At 39.7% G+C, this 15,459-nt stretch overlaps 1 long non-coding RNA gene across 2 annotated transcripts; it reads right to left on the bottom strand.

Annotated features, from left to right (window-relative positions):
* Nucleotides 1-3,250: 3,250 nt before the first annotated feature.
* On the bottom strand, nt 3,251-14,274 carry LOC148268754 (uncharacterized). 2 transcript variants are annotated; one of them, XR_015816981.1, is made up of 4 exons: nt 14,016-14,274; nt 9,559-9,616; nt 6,273-6,507; nt 3,251-5,302 (listed from the first exon to the last, which is right to left on the bottom strand). It is a non-coding gene; the product is annotated as an uncharacterized LOC148268754 (long non-coding RNA). The 2 variants fall into 2 exon arrangements; XR_015816982.1 differs by lacking the exon at nt 6,273-6,507.
* Nucleotides 14,275-15,459: the final 1,185 nt, after the last annotated feature.

Genomic DNA, 15,459 nt, shown 5'->3' with positions numbered 1-15,459 from the left:
CGACCATGCTATCGCCTCAACAATACTTGTCGTATATGTAGGAGTGTCCAACATTACGCTAGAGAGTGCCCGAGGAATCAGAATTAGGTTAGACCTCCTATCTAGGACAAAGCTTACAACCTCACTTAGTAAGATGCAGATACTAACCCAGACATGATACAGGGTACGTACACTATCTATAATCATCTTGCACATATTTTAATTGATATTGTTGTCTCACATTCATTTGTCTCACATGTTTTTACACCAAACTTAAATGTATTACTTGAAAGACTTGATTCTGTATTGTTTGTGTTTACTCCTGGGAGTAGGACACTACTAGGGGAGGTTATATACAGAGCATGTATCATAAATATAATAGATAGAAAATTGAGTATGGACCAAATAGAGATCGACATGAGAAACTTTGAAGTAATCTTAGGAATGAACTAGCTAGCAGCGGATCACGCCACCGTATATTGTTCACAAGAAACTTATATTCAACCATCCTAATGAAGAGTCATTTACCAATTAATAAAATTCCTTAAACATTATTTCCTCAAAAAAATTTTACTATTACCAAGTGCTTTAACTCAGTTGTTTTCTCTAACTAGGAAAACCCAAGAAAGAAATTTGCATTCGAGAGATTCCAATAGTCCGAAATTTTCTGGATATGTTTATGAATGAACTATCCGAACTGCCAATGGACAAAGAAGTCAAATTCACCATAGATCTTCAGGCAAGCATCCAGTTTATCTCGGGGTTCTCTTACCGCATGAGTCGTATTGAGATAGAAGAGTTGAGAAAATATATCAATAAATTATAAGATAGTGGGTTCATCCGACATAGTGTGTCTCCTTGGGGTGCTAGAGTCACATTTGTAAGGAAGGGGGATAGAAAGTTAAGGATATGTATTGACTAAAGAGGACTGAACATGGTCACGATCAAGAACAAGTACTCCTTCCTCAAGATCGATGACTTTTTTGATCAGTTGCAGGGTACCTACGTCTTCTATAAGATAGACCTGCATTCAAGTTATCGTTAGGTAAAGATCAAGGCAGAAAACATTCCCAAAACGGGTTTTCGAACCAGGTACATACATTATAAGTTCCTAGTCATGCCATTTGGACTAACTAACGCACTAGCCATCTTTATGGATTTGATGAACAAGGTTTTCAGACAATTTCTAGATCAATTTGTCATTATATTTATCGATGATATTCTGATCTATTTAAAAAGTAAAGAGGAACACACTCACTATCTAACTCAGATTTTGCAAGTTCTCAGATAAAAGAAGTTGTATGCGAAGTTAAGTAATTGTGGATTCTGACTCGAGCAGACTACATTCCTAAGGCATATCATATCAAGGGATGGAGTATCAGTGAATCCCAAAAAAGTTAAGCCAGTGCTTGATTGAAAGAAATTAACCTCAGTCAAGGAGATTAGTAGCTTTCTGGGGATAGCAAGTTATTACCGCAGGTTTGTGGAAGGATTTTCTAGTTTAGCTGCTCTTTTGACTTGGCTCACAAAGAAGAACTTCAAGTTTGAGTAGAACGAAAATTGTGAAATGAATTTTTTAGAACTAAAAAAGCAGATGAATACTGCACCTGTATTGGCCTTGCCGAGTGGGACATGTGGATATATAGTTTATACTGATGCCACCTACCTGGGGTTGCGTTGTGTTCTGATGCAGCATGGGAAGATTATAGTCTATGGGTCTAGGCAGTTGAAGAGTCATGAGAAAAACTACCACACCAACGACTTAGAACTTGTCGCGATTATCCACACCTTAAAGATTTGGTGCCATTACTTGTATGGAGATATTTTTCATATCTATACCGACCATAAGAGCTTGAAATGCATATTCACTTAAAAGGATCTCAACATGCGTCAGAGACGATGGATAGAACTCCTCAAGAACTATAATTATAACATTTTGTATCACCCGGGCAAAGGAAACGTGGTAGCCGACGCACTCAGCTGAAAGAGTGCAAGCATATTAGCTCACTTAATAGTTTTAGAATGCAGGACAATAGGGACCGCACAACAAGTACTACTTCAAGACCTGAAGAGAGTTATATATTTGGCCCACCTGGATGTTCAACATGAGTTGATTTAGAGAATAAAAGAAGCTCAATCTGCTAATTCCACCCTAGCAATTCTCAAGAAAGATGCAGAATATGGAGTAAATTCAGAATTTTAAGTCTATGCCAATGGATTGCTCATATTTCAGGACAGGGTGTGTGTTCCATATGACAGTGAGCTGAAAATGGACATCATAACAGAGACTCATAGCTCAAAGTTTGTCATGCATCCCAAAAGTACTAAGATGTATCAAAGTATGTGACTCTAATTTTAGTGGAACATGATGAAAAGAGAGGTGGCCGACTTTGTTTCCAAGTGTCTAGTGTGTCAGCAGGTCAAGACAGAGCATCAATGCCTAGATGGGCTACTTTAACCACTACTGATTTCAGAGTGGAAGTGGGAACACATCACAATAGATTTCGTAACAGGATTGCCTAGGGCATGCTTGAGATATGATGTCATTTGGTAATTGTTGACCGGCTCACCAAGTCTTATCACTTCTTCGCCATTAGGATGACCAATTTCTTGAACAAGTTAGCAAAAATGTATATCTGGGAGATAGTCGAGTTACATGAAGTGTCAGTGACAGTAGTATCCGATAGGGACCCCAGGTTCACTTCTCGATTCTGGTCTAGTTTTCAGCAAGTTGTGAGAACGAAACTGTCTCTTAGTACCGCATTCTACCCTCAGACCGACGGACAATAAAAAAGGATGATCTGCACATTATATGATATATTCTGAACTTTTCTTGACTTCAGGGGCCATTGGGATGATCATTTACCCTTAATAGAGTTCGTCTATAATAACAACTACCTAGTAAGTATCGGCATGGCTCCGTACAGGGCGTTATATGGCTGCCCATGTAGATCATCGATCTGTTAGGAAGAGATGAGTGATATGACATTGTTCGGTCCAAATCTTGTGGAGGAGACTTTAGCCAAAATAATTAAGATTAGGAAGAACATCTAGATGGCTTAGAGCAAGCAGAAGAGTTATATAGACACCTAGAGGAGGGATTTAAAATTTGAGAAAGGTGATCGAGTGTTCCTTAAGGTCACTCCTTTCAAGGAAATAAATAGGTTTAGTAAGAGAAAAAAATTAAATCTCCAGTTTATTGGGTCATTTGAAATCTTAGATAGAATTGGTATTGTCACTTACAGATTGACACTACCTCCAGAACTATCCAAAACCCATAATATATTTCATGTGTTCATGCTACGCAAGTGCAACTTAGACCCCTTTCACATCTTGGCCCACAAGCCCCTTTCACTCTAAGAGGATATGTCCTATGGAAACAATAAGTTGAAGATGAAATTGAAAATAAATTAAAAAAAAAATAGGTAAAAATTTGGGTCGGATGGTATTTTTAAAAGAAAAATAAAAAATTCAGGGTCAGAACGTAATTAAAAAATTGTGCTACGTAGGAACACCAAGTCATCAGCCTCGACGAACTAGAGCATGACGCCTGGTGATGCACGTTGATTCAGTGTCACGCGAGAAGCCACGCTGTCGATCCACGTGCCCCACGATCGGACTTGCGTAGATGGTCTAAATTCGTTCCCTCCTTAGGCGCGATTGGATGATCGCGATTAAATGCGATGAACGGTTCAAATTTATTTTCTCTTTAAATTCGATCGGACGGTCGAGATCAAATCACGATAAATGGTCAAGATTTATTTTTTCTTTAAACACGATCGAACGGTCGAGATCAAACATGATGAACGGTCCAGATTTATGCGAGACAGGTATAAATATCTCGCATCACACTAAACCAAAACCCTAGCTAAAATTGGTCAAAATTGACCAGGCCGAGGCAAACCATTCCGCGGGTGACGGTGCTGTCGTCGGAGCATGGTGGTGCTCCGTGTTAGAATTCTGAAATTGGCCGGAAAAGTTTTTAACACCAATTTTGAGATATTTTTTGGTACGTGAAACGTGTTTTAATCTCTGCAGAAAAATTCAAAAAACGTAGGGACTGCTAGTAGGTGCACTAGAAAGTTCAGTGTTTCGGACATTGATTCGAATAAGGATCCCTCACCTTATTCTCTGTTATGGAATTGAAGCTTAATAATCGATAATATGATATTTTGTGTAATTTAGAAAACTTTGAGAATAATTATAAGTTACTAATGGAGTCAGAACCGGTTAGTTATTTATTTATCCTGTTTAACTGATTGTTGGATTTACAGCTTTAGATATGTGACGATATACTGGAATAGTTGAATGATTTAGTTGTGTTTTCTTGATATATGTAGTGTTTATCTTGCGTGATTTATGGTTGATTTGTGAAATTAGAAATTAATATGCAAATGAAAATTTTTTTTGTCATGTGAATTAATGAATGGTAGTTTTACTCGATATCCTAAGAGATGGTAGAGAGACTAGGTACACAGAGAACCCTACTGTGAACGTTGTCTCATACCGGACGGGATATCGAGAAATGGTATTTTTGTCATTCATACTGGACGGGATATGGGGACAGCCCGATTCACTCTCATACTAGACGGTGTATTGAGGGATGATATTTTTTGTGCTCATACTGGACGGAGTATCATGGAATGGTATTTTTGGCGTTCATACCGGACGGAGTATGAGGACGGCCGGTTAGTTGACAATGTTAAACATTGGTTCACGCGTAGTGGGACATTCTTATAGACCCCCAAGGTTACCAGTAAACAAATAAAAAGGGAAAATGGTTGTTATTGCTCACTTGAAAATTAGATTGAAATGTTATTTGAGTTATTGTCTCTATAGGTCGATTTTAGAAATCTCGCAACGGTAAATATATGTAATAAATAGTTTTCATTATGGTAAATGAATTTACTTCAATCAAGAGCTTAATTTGTTGTTTTTATCATTTTTACCAACCTTCAGTTTCTGTATCGGTGAGTAATGTGATATTCTTACTGTGCTAGTGTAGCTCACCCTTTTATTAACTATTTCAGATCAAGAGGATCAAGACCCAGATTTCGATCAACAAGAGGGTTGTGAATAAGTTTGTAGCAACCCCGGAAATTTAAAATGTAATTTATATTATAAATATCAAATGCGGAAGCGAAGTCAAAATTTGAATAACATCCCTTACACTAAAACAAAAAACGTGCTCACAAAATATAAAAGATTAAACTACCTAAAGGAGAAACTTGAAAGTAAAAACTACAAATGTGACTATGGAGTCTTTAGGCGTCCCCTTCGTTGTCCTCCTGCGGAACCGGCTCGGGAACGATGTCTTCTTGATCTGAAATGATTAAATAAGGAATGAACTACACTAGCCCAGTAAAGACATCATGATATCTCACCGTCACGGAGGTAAAGGCGGGTAGAAAACACAAAAAGACCAATGGAGCATAATTTACAACAAATCCTTTTATCAATAATAAAACCTTTACCATTCACTTACCACGGTGAAATTCATAAAACAATATACGAAAGCAATAACATCATCATCATCATGAAACCATATATATAAACTGTATAACATAATACCTATCAAGCTTTTCGTAATTCAATCGTTACACAACATATTTTCCTCATTTACCAGCCCACTAGTATCTATGGGGATCCATAGGGGTCCCGCTACCCGTTAACCCTTAACACCTGAAATCATATTCCAGGGCCGTCCCTATACCCCGTCCGGTATGGGCGCCAAAACATAGACCTCATTACCCCGTCCGGTATGAGGGTGAAACGGGCCGTCTCCATACCCCGTCTGGTATGGGCGCCAAAACACATAAGATCTCCATACCCCGTCCGATATGGGAGACCACAATCCCGGTAGGGTTCCCTACGGACCCGGTCCGTCCACCATCTCCCAGGATATCTAGTCAGGCTGACCATATTATACCATTACCCATTTACATAATTTTTCGTTCTCTTTTTCCTCAGTCAGCATCATTAATCCACATACAAACAAGCAAAACGGTAATTTATGCCAAACAGACAACATACAACATCAATATCCTAGTCATTCAATCCATAATCAATAAAACAGTAAAATATGCACACGAAACTATAAAATGAAAACATCAAATCTCATATTGCATTTAAAACTGTAAACAGGCCAAATAACAGTCAACCGACAAACACACTAGACTCGGGCTCCATTAGCTACCTTAAGCAATTTCACACATACGTTAATTCATGAAATACCGTTTTATCATTTATTGAACTTTAAAACCGTGATAGGAAATAGGGTGAGGGGTCCTTACACGTTTCGGGGTCCGAACACGGCTTCACAGTGCGCCTACAGGCTGTCCCTAATTTTTTCTGAATTTTTCTCGGGGAACTGAAACGCACTACTGGTACCTGCACGTGTTCCAAAAAATCCCAGATTAGGCCAAGGGGAAACTTGAAGGAAAAAACTACGAATGTGACTATAGAGTCCTTAGGCGTCCCCTTCGTCGTCCTCCTGCGGAACCGTCTCGGGAACGATGTCCTCTTGATCTGAAATGATTAAATAAGGAATGAGCTACACTAGCCCAGTAAAGACATCACGATATCTCACCGTCACGGAGGTAAAGGTGGGTAGAAAACACAAAAAGACCAATGGAGCATAATTTACAACAAATCCTTTTATCGAAAATAAAACCTTTACCATTTACTTACCTCGGTGAAATTCATAAAACGATATACGAAAGCAATAACATCATCATCATCATGAAAATATATATATGAACTGTATAACATAATACCTATCACACTTTTCGTAATTCAATCGTTAACAACATATTTTCCTAATTCACCAGCCCACTAGTATCCATGGGGGTCCATAGGGGTCCCGCTACCCGTTAATCCTTAACACTTGAAATCATATTCCAGGGTCGTCCCCATACCCCGTCCGGTATGGGCGCCAAACCATAGACCTCATTACCCCGTCCGGTATGAGGGTGAAACGGGCCGTCCCCATACCCCGTCCGGTATGGGCGCCAAAACAATAAACCTCATTACCCCGTCCGGTATGGGCGCCAAAACACATAAGATCTCCATACCCCGTCTGGTATGAGAGACCACAATCCCGGTAGGGTTCCTTACGGACCCGGTCCGTCCACCATCTCCCAGGATATCTAGTCAGGCTGAACACATTATACAATTTCCATTAACATAATCTTTCATTCTCCTTTTCCCTCAGTCAGCATCATCAATCACATACAAACAAGCAAAACGATAATTTATGCCAAACAGACAACATATAGCATCAATATCCCGGTCATTTAATCCATAATCAATAAAACAGTAAAACATGCACACGAAACTATAAAATGAAAACATCGAACCTCATGCTGCATTTAAAACTGTAAAACAGGCCAAATAACAGTTAACTGATAAACACACTAGACTCGGGCTCCATTAGCGACCTTAAGCAATTTCACACATTCGTTGATTCATGAAAAACCGTTTTATCATTTATTGGACTTTAAAACTGTGATAGGAAATAGAGTGAGGGGTCCTTACTCGTTTCGGGGTCCGAACACGGCTTTACAGTGCGCTTGCAGGCTGTCCCTAATTTTCCCTGAATTTTCCTCGGGGAACTGAAACGCACTACTGGTACCTGCACGTGTTCCAAAAAAAACCCAAATTAGGCCCAGGGCCTCAATCGGCCCAAATCGTAACTCCGGCACGGCGGCTCCGCTGTGCTCCGGCGACGGCGCCGCAGCTGGCGGTGGCGAGTCGCCTCGGGTTGGCCGTTTTCGGTCGAATTCGGCCACACTCGCATCGGTCCTTGTGAGAAAACAACCCTAGGGCCCTCGGGGGGCCAAAAAGTCACGGAAAAACGGAGCTTACCGGCGGCGGCGCTCTCGGGTGCGGCGGCTCTCCGGCGAGGTTCGTGTTTTGGTGATTCGGCTCTGGTCAACCTGTAGGAAAAGAATGGTGATCACGGTGATATAAAAATTGCATCAAACGGAGGCCGGGAAGGGCCTCATCGGAGGCAAAAACCGAGAAGGGGCGCGGCGGTGCCGCTGGGCTTCGGCCGTGTATTCCGGCCGTTTGGCCAGGATTTTGGCTCCGATTTGGCCACAGGAGGAATCAGCGTGGAAAAACGAGTCGGGGGTACGAAATTTACCTCGATCGGCGGTCGGAAGTTCCTCCGGTGCGGCGGCGGGTGGCGGCGGCCGGCTTCTGGTTCGTCTTCTCCGACGAGCGGCAGGCGGCTAGGGTTTGTGGTCTGGTGTGGGGGTTCTATTTATAACCCCTTGCCCTTTGATCTCAGCCGTCTATTTTGTTTTAATATGGGTCGTCCGTTTTTGATTAAATCTGGGCCGTCCGATTGCCCGCTTGATCTGGGCCGTCCGATCGTGCCCACGCGGATCGCCAACATGACCCTTTTTGGAACGACGTGGTATTGCCACGTGGCAGGTCCTGGTTGGCCGGGACTGCTGACTGGGCCTGCTGACGTGGCTGCTGACCGGGCCTGCTGACGTGGCTGCTGACCGGGCCTGCTGACGTGGCTGCTGACGTGGCATTTTTTTTTCCTCCTCCTTTCCGGATGCTAGAAGCCCAGTAAAGACATCACACTATCTCACTGCCACGGAAGTAAAGGTGGGTAGAAAACAAAAATAACCAATGGAGCATAATTTATAACAAACTCGTTTATTAACATAAAAACCTTTACTGTCCACTTACCTTGGTGAGATCCATGAAAGCGGCGCCGCTGGGCTTCGGCTTGGTTTTTTGGCTGTTTGGCCAATGGTTTGGTTCTGGTTGGGCCATAGGCGGACTCAACATCGAAAAACGAGTAAGGGGGAGAAAATTTATCTCAATCGGCGGTCGGAAACTTCCCCGGTGCGGCGGCGGATGGCGGCGGTCGGCTCCTCCGACGTCTGGTTCTTCTTCTCCGGCGAGGCACTGGCGGCTAGGATTTTTGTGGTCAGGTGTGGGTGAGGTTATTTATACCATTTTCCTTTTAATCTCAACCGTCCATCAAGATTAAATCTGAACCGTTTGATCGCGATTTAATTAGGATTAAATCTGGACCGTCCATCGCGATGCAATCTGGGCCGTCTGTGCCTGATTGAATCTGGGCCGTCCGTGCGCGTGAATCTAGGCCATTCGTGCACACGTTTGATCTGGGCCGTCCGTGCGCGCGGGAACGGATCTGGGCCATCTGATCGGGCGCACGCGGATCGCCCACGTGGCCCGTCTCCTGGTCAGCGTTTCCTTGCCACGCAACGCGTCCTGGTTGGCCGGGACTGCTGACCGGGCCGCTGACGTGGCTACTGACGTGGTGTTGACGTGGCACAACTTTTCTAAATTGCGTTTTGACCCCCCGGTTTTCGATTTTTTTTTAAAAAATACCCCTAGAATCCAAAATTTCACCCATTTTTTTCAAAATTAATTTCAATTAAATCTAAATAATATTTTTATCTAATTTTATCATTATTATTATTTTTATTTTCATAAAATTAAATTAAATTAAATCAAATTAAATTAATTAAAAAAAAAATCAAATAATTATAAAATAAAAATAGTAACACTTGTGTTTTACAGGTTCAGTACCTTCCCATAGAATGATATGGTGCTCAACTTCTCTGACCGTCGGCAAGCCTTCTGGTTCCTGAAAAATGTCAAAAAATTTGGAAATTAAGTTATGCAATTCTGGTTTCATGGCAGGTGATTCAAACTCTGCATTGGCAGCCAAACAAATAACAAACAGAGAATGTTTCTTGTGTCATTCTTTGCTAACTTCTTTTAGAGAAGTTGATTGGGGACGAGGAGGAGTGATACCCCACAGGAGTCGCTGGAGCACGGCAGAGCCGCCGTGCCGGAATTGTGATATTGGCCGAAAGGGGCCCTAGATCTAATTTGGGATTTTTTGGGACACATGCAGGTACTAGTAGTGCGTTTCAACTCCCCGGAAACAATTCAGGGAAAATTAGGGACAGTCTGTAGGCGCACTGTAGAGCCGTATTCAGATCCTGAAACAAGTAAGGACCCCTCACCCTATTTTTTATCACGGTATTAAAGCTAAATAAATAATTAAACTGTACTGTGTGACTTTATAGATGTATAATTGATTAAGGTTGCCAATGGAGCCCGAGTCTGATACTGTGTTGGTCTGTTATTATTTGATTTAATTTTCATTATTACATGCAGCATGATGTTTGATGTAATTATATTATGGTATCGTATGCATGAATCATGATTTCTTTTATTATGGTTGGTATTATGCTTAACCCGATACTGTGTTGTCTTGTTTGGTGTCCATTACTGGTTTACATGTTGTGTGTGTTTGGATGATTGAAACCAAGAAAAAGGGCAAAAAAGTTATGTGAATTGATAAGTGGGTAATGTGGACAGCCTGACTAGATATCTTGGGAGATGGTGTACGGACCGGGTCCGTAGGGAACCCTACCGGGAACGTGGTCTCTCATGCCGGACGGGGTATGGAAACCTTCTGTGTTTTGGCGCCCATACCGGACGGGGTATGGGGATGACCCGTTTCACCCTCATACCAGACGGGGTATTGAGGTTCATGGTTTTGGTGCCCATACTGGACGGGGTATGAGGACGACTCTGGAATCAGGTTATAAATGTTAAGGGTTCACGGGTAGCGGGACCCCTATGGATCCCCATGGATACTAGTAGGTTGGTAAATGAGGAAAATATGTTGTGTAATGATTGAAATGCAAAAGTGTAGTAAGTATTATGTTATACAGTTCATATGATTTCATGATGATGATAATGTTATTGCTTTCGTATGTTGTTTTATGGATCTCACCGAGGTAAGTGGATAGTAAAGGATTTTATTATTGATAAAAGAATTTGTTATAAATTATGCTCCATTGGTCTTTTTGTGTTTTCTACCCACCTTTACCTCCATGGCGGTGAGATAGTGTGATGTCTTTACTGGGCTGATGTAGCTCATTCCTTATTTAACCATTTCAGATTAGAAAGACATTATTCCCGAGCCTGTTCCGCAGGAAGACGGCGAAGGGGACGCCTAAAGACTTCGTAGTTATATTTATAGTTTTTATTTTCGAGTTTCTCTTTTAGTTAGTTTGTTCTTTTATACTTTGAGCACGTTTTTGGTTTTAGTGTAAGGAATGTTAATCAAAATTTTTATTACGCTTCCGCATTTGACATTTTTAATACACATATTTCATTCTAAATTTTCGGGGCCGTTACAAATCCGATCAAGGGCAATGCATAAAAAGTGAGGAAGAATTTAATACCTTGTGTTTCCACCGGAACCTATTCAAATCTTCCCTGACAGCTCATGGGTTGTCCGCTTGCTACTCTTACAAAAAATGGATCGGTCGGAATGACAGAAAGCTGAAGCTGATTGGTGAGTCGATTGCTGATGAAATTGTGAGTTGACCTGCTATTTACGAGGACCACCACTTTTTGGTTGTTAATGGAAGCGATGGTCTTCATGCTCCAGTCAAACGACCATCCTGAAAAAGCATGAAGCGAAATTTTTGGGTCTTTAGTTGCTGCTAGTCCCACTTCTTCCTCTTCTCCTTCGAGCAACAATAATTGCAGTTCACAACATTGGTGGTTGGCAACAAATCTTTCGTCACAGTTGAAGCATAAACCATGGGCTCGCCGTTTCTGCATCTCCTCCCCAAACAGCCGTTTGGTCAAGGTCGGCTTTGGTTAGTGTTTGTGTCTGTGTATTAGAGTTGAGTCGTCCTATTCGGGTAGACTACCTCAGCCAATCTAATTGATCCTCTCTTATCCGAGCCAGGCTAATAACCTCTTTCAGAGTCTTGGGGCCAAATAGACGGATCCCATCTGCGATTTCAAATTGGAGGCCACCCATGAAAGGGCCCACCAAAGCTTTCTGAGTCCAGCCTCGAACCCAATTACCCAAGCACTCGAACTCCATTTAGAACTCACGAAATGGACCAGTGTGTCTTAACTTGGATAGGGCCTCATCAGCATCTTCATACTCTGTTGGCCCAAGATGAGCCCAAAGTTCATTCACAAACCCGATCAAGTCTAACTCTCCTCCTCCTTCCTCGTGCGCTTTCTTCAGCAACTACGACCACAGATTTGCCTCCCCAGCCAAATGAAAAGCCGCCAACAACATCTTATTTGCTTTCAGCGTGTCCTACAAATCAAAGAACTGCTCAGCCCGGCTAAGCCATTCGGTGGGTTCGGAACTGTCATAGATAAGGAAATCGAGGCGTCCCAGTCGAGGACCGAACGATGGTCAGAGTCCTTTAATGCAATTCGTGCCACCTTCTCTAGTCGACCATTCCTAGCCTTATCAGCCAACCGCGTTACTGCTGTAACCTTCCTTATTAAGGCTTAAAGTTTCTATCAAGCGCCAAAGGGTTTCTTCCATCGTGTGGAGTTTATTCGCCAAACCGATTTCCATTCGACTGAGGTGATCTTACAGAGCCCCCACACTTACTTTTAAATTTTTTATTCTTTCTTTGTTAGCCGACATGCCTGGTCCGATACCAATTAGTAGGGTGCCAATCAGAACATAAATAAATTACAGATAACTTTCTCTTACAGTGAGAAATCAACCATAATTTTATTGCCAAGTAATTTTCATAATAGTTCCTTCGACATACATGCTTAAATAGAAAAGAAAACATAACTGTTTCCTAATACAATAAACTGCAAATAACTACTAAAACTATTTGATCATATCTTCTTTAGAAATTGTTTCGGTAACTATTTGATCATATCTGGTAGTCACTGAAGTATCAGGAATTGGGTATCTTTTATCTCTGTGATCTTCGTATTGTATCAAATAATCATTCCAGGAAGAGTGTTTGAGGATGCATCCATTTGCAGAGTGGAACTGAACGATTTTATAGAACAAAAATTTGTCAACTGAATTCCCATTTATGTAAAACGATTCATCTCTATACGAATTAATCGAGTAGGCTAGGTAGATAGAACCACAATAATTCGATTGTATCACAAACCCGGATGCAAATATTATCTCTAAATGCGTTAATAGCAGTAGACTAAACGCAGCACCAGCCATTTTCTACACACTAAACTGCTTGATTTCCATCTTGGAGAAATAAACGTACTCTATGGAAGCTGTCATGAACCAAAGCTGAGAAGTAGAAGATGTTAAAACACCAAGTTGAAATTGCAGAACTTGTGTTATTCAACCCAATAGTCTTCACATTCAATTAGTTTAAATTATAAAGAACTGTCGACACTGAAATTGAGTTCTTCCCCAGGCCAATAATTAAGAAAAGAAACCCATCCAAACCTTGAGAATTTTCTCGACTTTCAATCAAGCAAATCCATCTCTCGCAAGTTCATTTTGAAATCAGACGAAAGCCTTAAAAACCCAATTCAGAAACTGACACCATGCGTAAATTAGCCCATCTTTTCTTCTTGTAATCCCTTACTCAGAATAGCTTGAGAATGAGCGAAACAAGCAGAAGAGGCTAAAACCAGAATAATTGAAGGGAAAATCGGAGAAACAGTCCAGAGAGACACCGACAGAAGGAAAGAAAAGTTTTCGAAAGCTACTGAAAGCAAAAGACACACCGACTGGAGTTTATCTTTAAAAACGGAACAGTGTGGAGCAATCAGAGAAGTGATGCGGGAACAGGGTGGAGCAAAACATTAAAAACAAAATGGAATCATGATGCTACCTAAATCGCGAACCATTATAGCATAAAAGAAAAAGAGAAGGATGAACATTCTTTAACTAATATAGGGAATTTCAACAAATCTCAAACTCATTTTTCTTGGTCATTTTGATTAATTTTTGTGAATATTGTGACACCAGAATGCATACTCCATTAAACCAGATCAACATCAATCCAGAAAAACAAAGAAATTCCCAACAAAACAGAGACACCGTGGTTCTATCAAACCCATATAAAATCATCATGCTAATTCTATCGACAAATATGCTAAGTTACTACTCTTTGTTCGTCTGATTTCTAGGCATACAGGGGATGATACTTTAAGCAAAACAAAGTTTAACTTCAAGAAACGAAAAAGTAAGTTCCGAATTCAAAATATACCTTATTACTTCAATCGATTCCTTTCTTCCTCTTCTCCTTTCTTTTTTTTTTTTTGTTCTTACTATTTTCCTCTTGGTCAAAATATACCATGAAGTTTAATAAGTGTAGAAATCACCAAGAAAATAACTTTTATCTCTAGATCTCCGTTTTTACCAATGAAAAACAAAAGAGTACTGAGTGGGTGATATATCAGGTTTAGTGATCATCATCCCCATAATTCCAATTGAAATGTAAAAGGAAAAAGGAGGCATCACAGGGTAAGAACTGTATATAATGAACGAGATGGGCTATAAATACATAAATATATTTATAAAATTTATAACCTTTTTATTCGACATTTCTAAGTCAAAATTATTACAAAATTATATGAAGGAACAAGTAAAGATTTTTTATGTAACTAAAAATTCTTAAGAATTTATTTCACCCTCTTCGGGCATCTAATAGACTCCTAAAGCTTCAATATGTAAGAAATTAATTAACAATGCAAACAGCATCAATCATATGCCAAAATTTTGGCATCTTTTTGGATTTATGTTCTTTTAATTTTTTTTATGTAATTTATTTTTTTTTTAAAAAAACATGAAATATCAGTTAATAGTAAAATAAAACAATAATCAAAATACCTATAAAAATTAGAAAATTTTCGAATAGTATTTTTAGTATTCTCTAGAAAACTATTTCTTTATGATTTGAGGATTGGTTTGGGCATGAACTGGTGTTTTGTGTTGTGAGCTGACAACAAAATTTAAAAAATAGTGTACTATTTGGTAAAATTTATTCAGAAATTCAACAATTTTAACTTAACTTAAAATTACGTTCAAACTAGACAAAATTAAGCTCGATAAATTTGACAAAGATTTCTTGTAACATTCTATTTATCTAATATTATTAAATTTTTTATAAATATATTTAATATATAATGAAAACATAATTCTCTCTAAATTTTATTTTATTAGTAAGTGTACAAAACATTGGCAAAGTTTAGTAAAATAAATGTTGAAAAAAAAAATGATTTAGATTCAATACAATTTAATTGAATGATTGATTTGAGAAAAAAAAAAAAAAAAAAGAAAACTCAAGAACTTAATTACGACAGTTAAAAAATCAAAAGTGAATGATTAATTTTACCATTAACCCTTTAATTATTTGTTTTCTTTTACCAAAGGTAAAACAAAATCTTAGGAACCTTATACTAACAAACTGTAGGTAATGTAAGAGATCTCCTCCCAAATCATTTTTTTTTTTTTAAAATGAAGTTGTTAATGAAGACAAGGGATTTGAAAGTGATTGGAGAACTGAAAGAGAAGTAAATAAGGGCACACAGTACAACAATAGGAATTGAAGTGTGCAACTGAGAAAATTATTGCACCTATTTATTTATCTTTTGTGTTTAAATTCAAGTTTGCAAATGCATAGTTGCAAGCCAAAGGGTGTGTGAGTTTGA

This window comes from Carica papaya, chromosome 2 (assembly GCF_054855325.1).
Source record: "Carica papaya isolate Zhongbai chromosome 2, ASM5485532v1, whole genome shotgun sequence".
In the NCBI taxonomy this organism is placed as follows: Eukaryota; Viridiplantae; Streptophyta; class Magnoliopsida; order Brassicales; family Caricaceae; genus Carica; species Carica papaya.
Note: the sequence above shows the minus strand (reverse complement) of the source record. Positions and strands in the feature narration are given on the sequence as shown.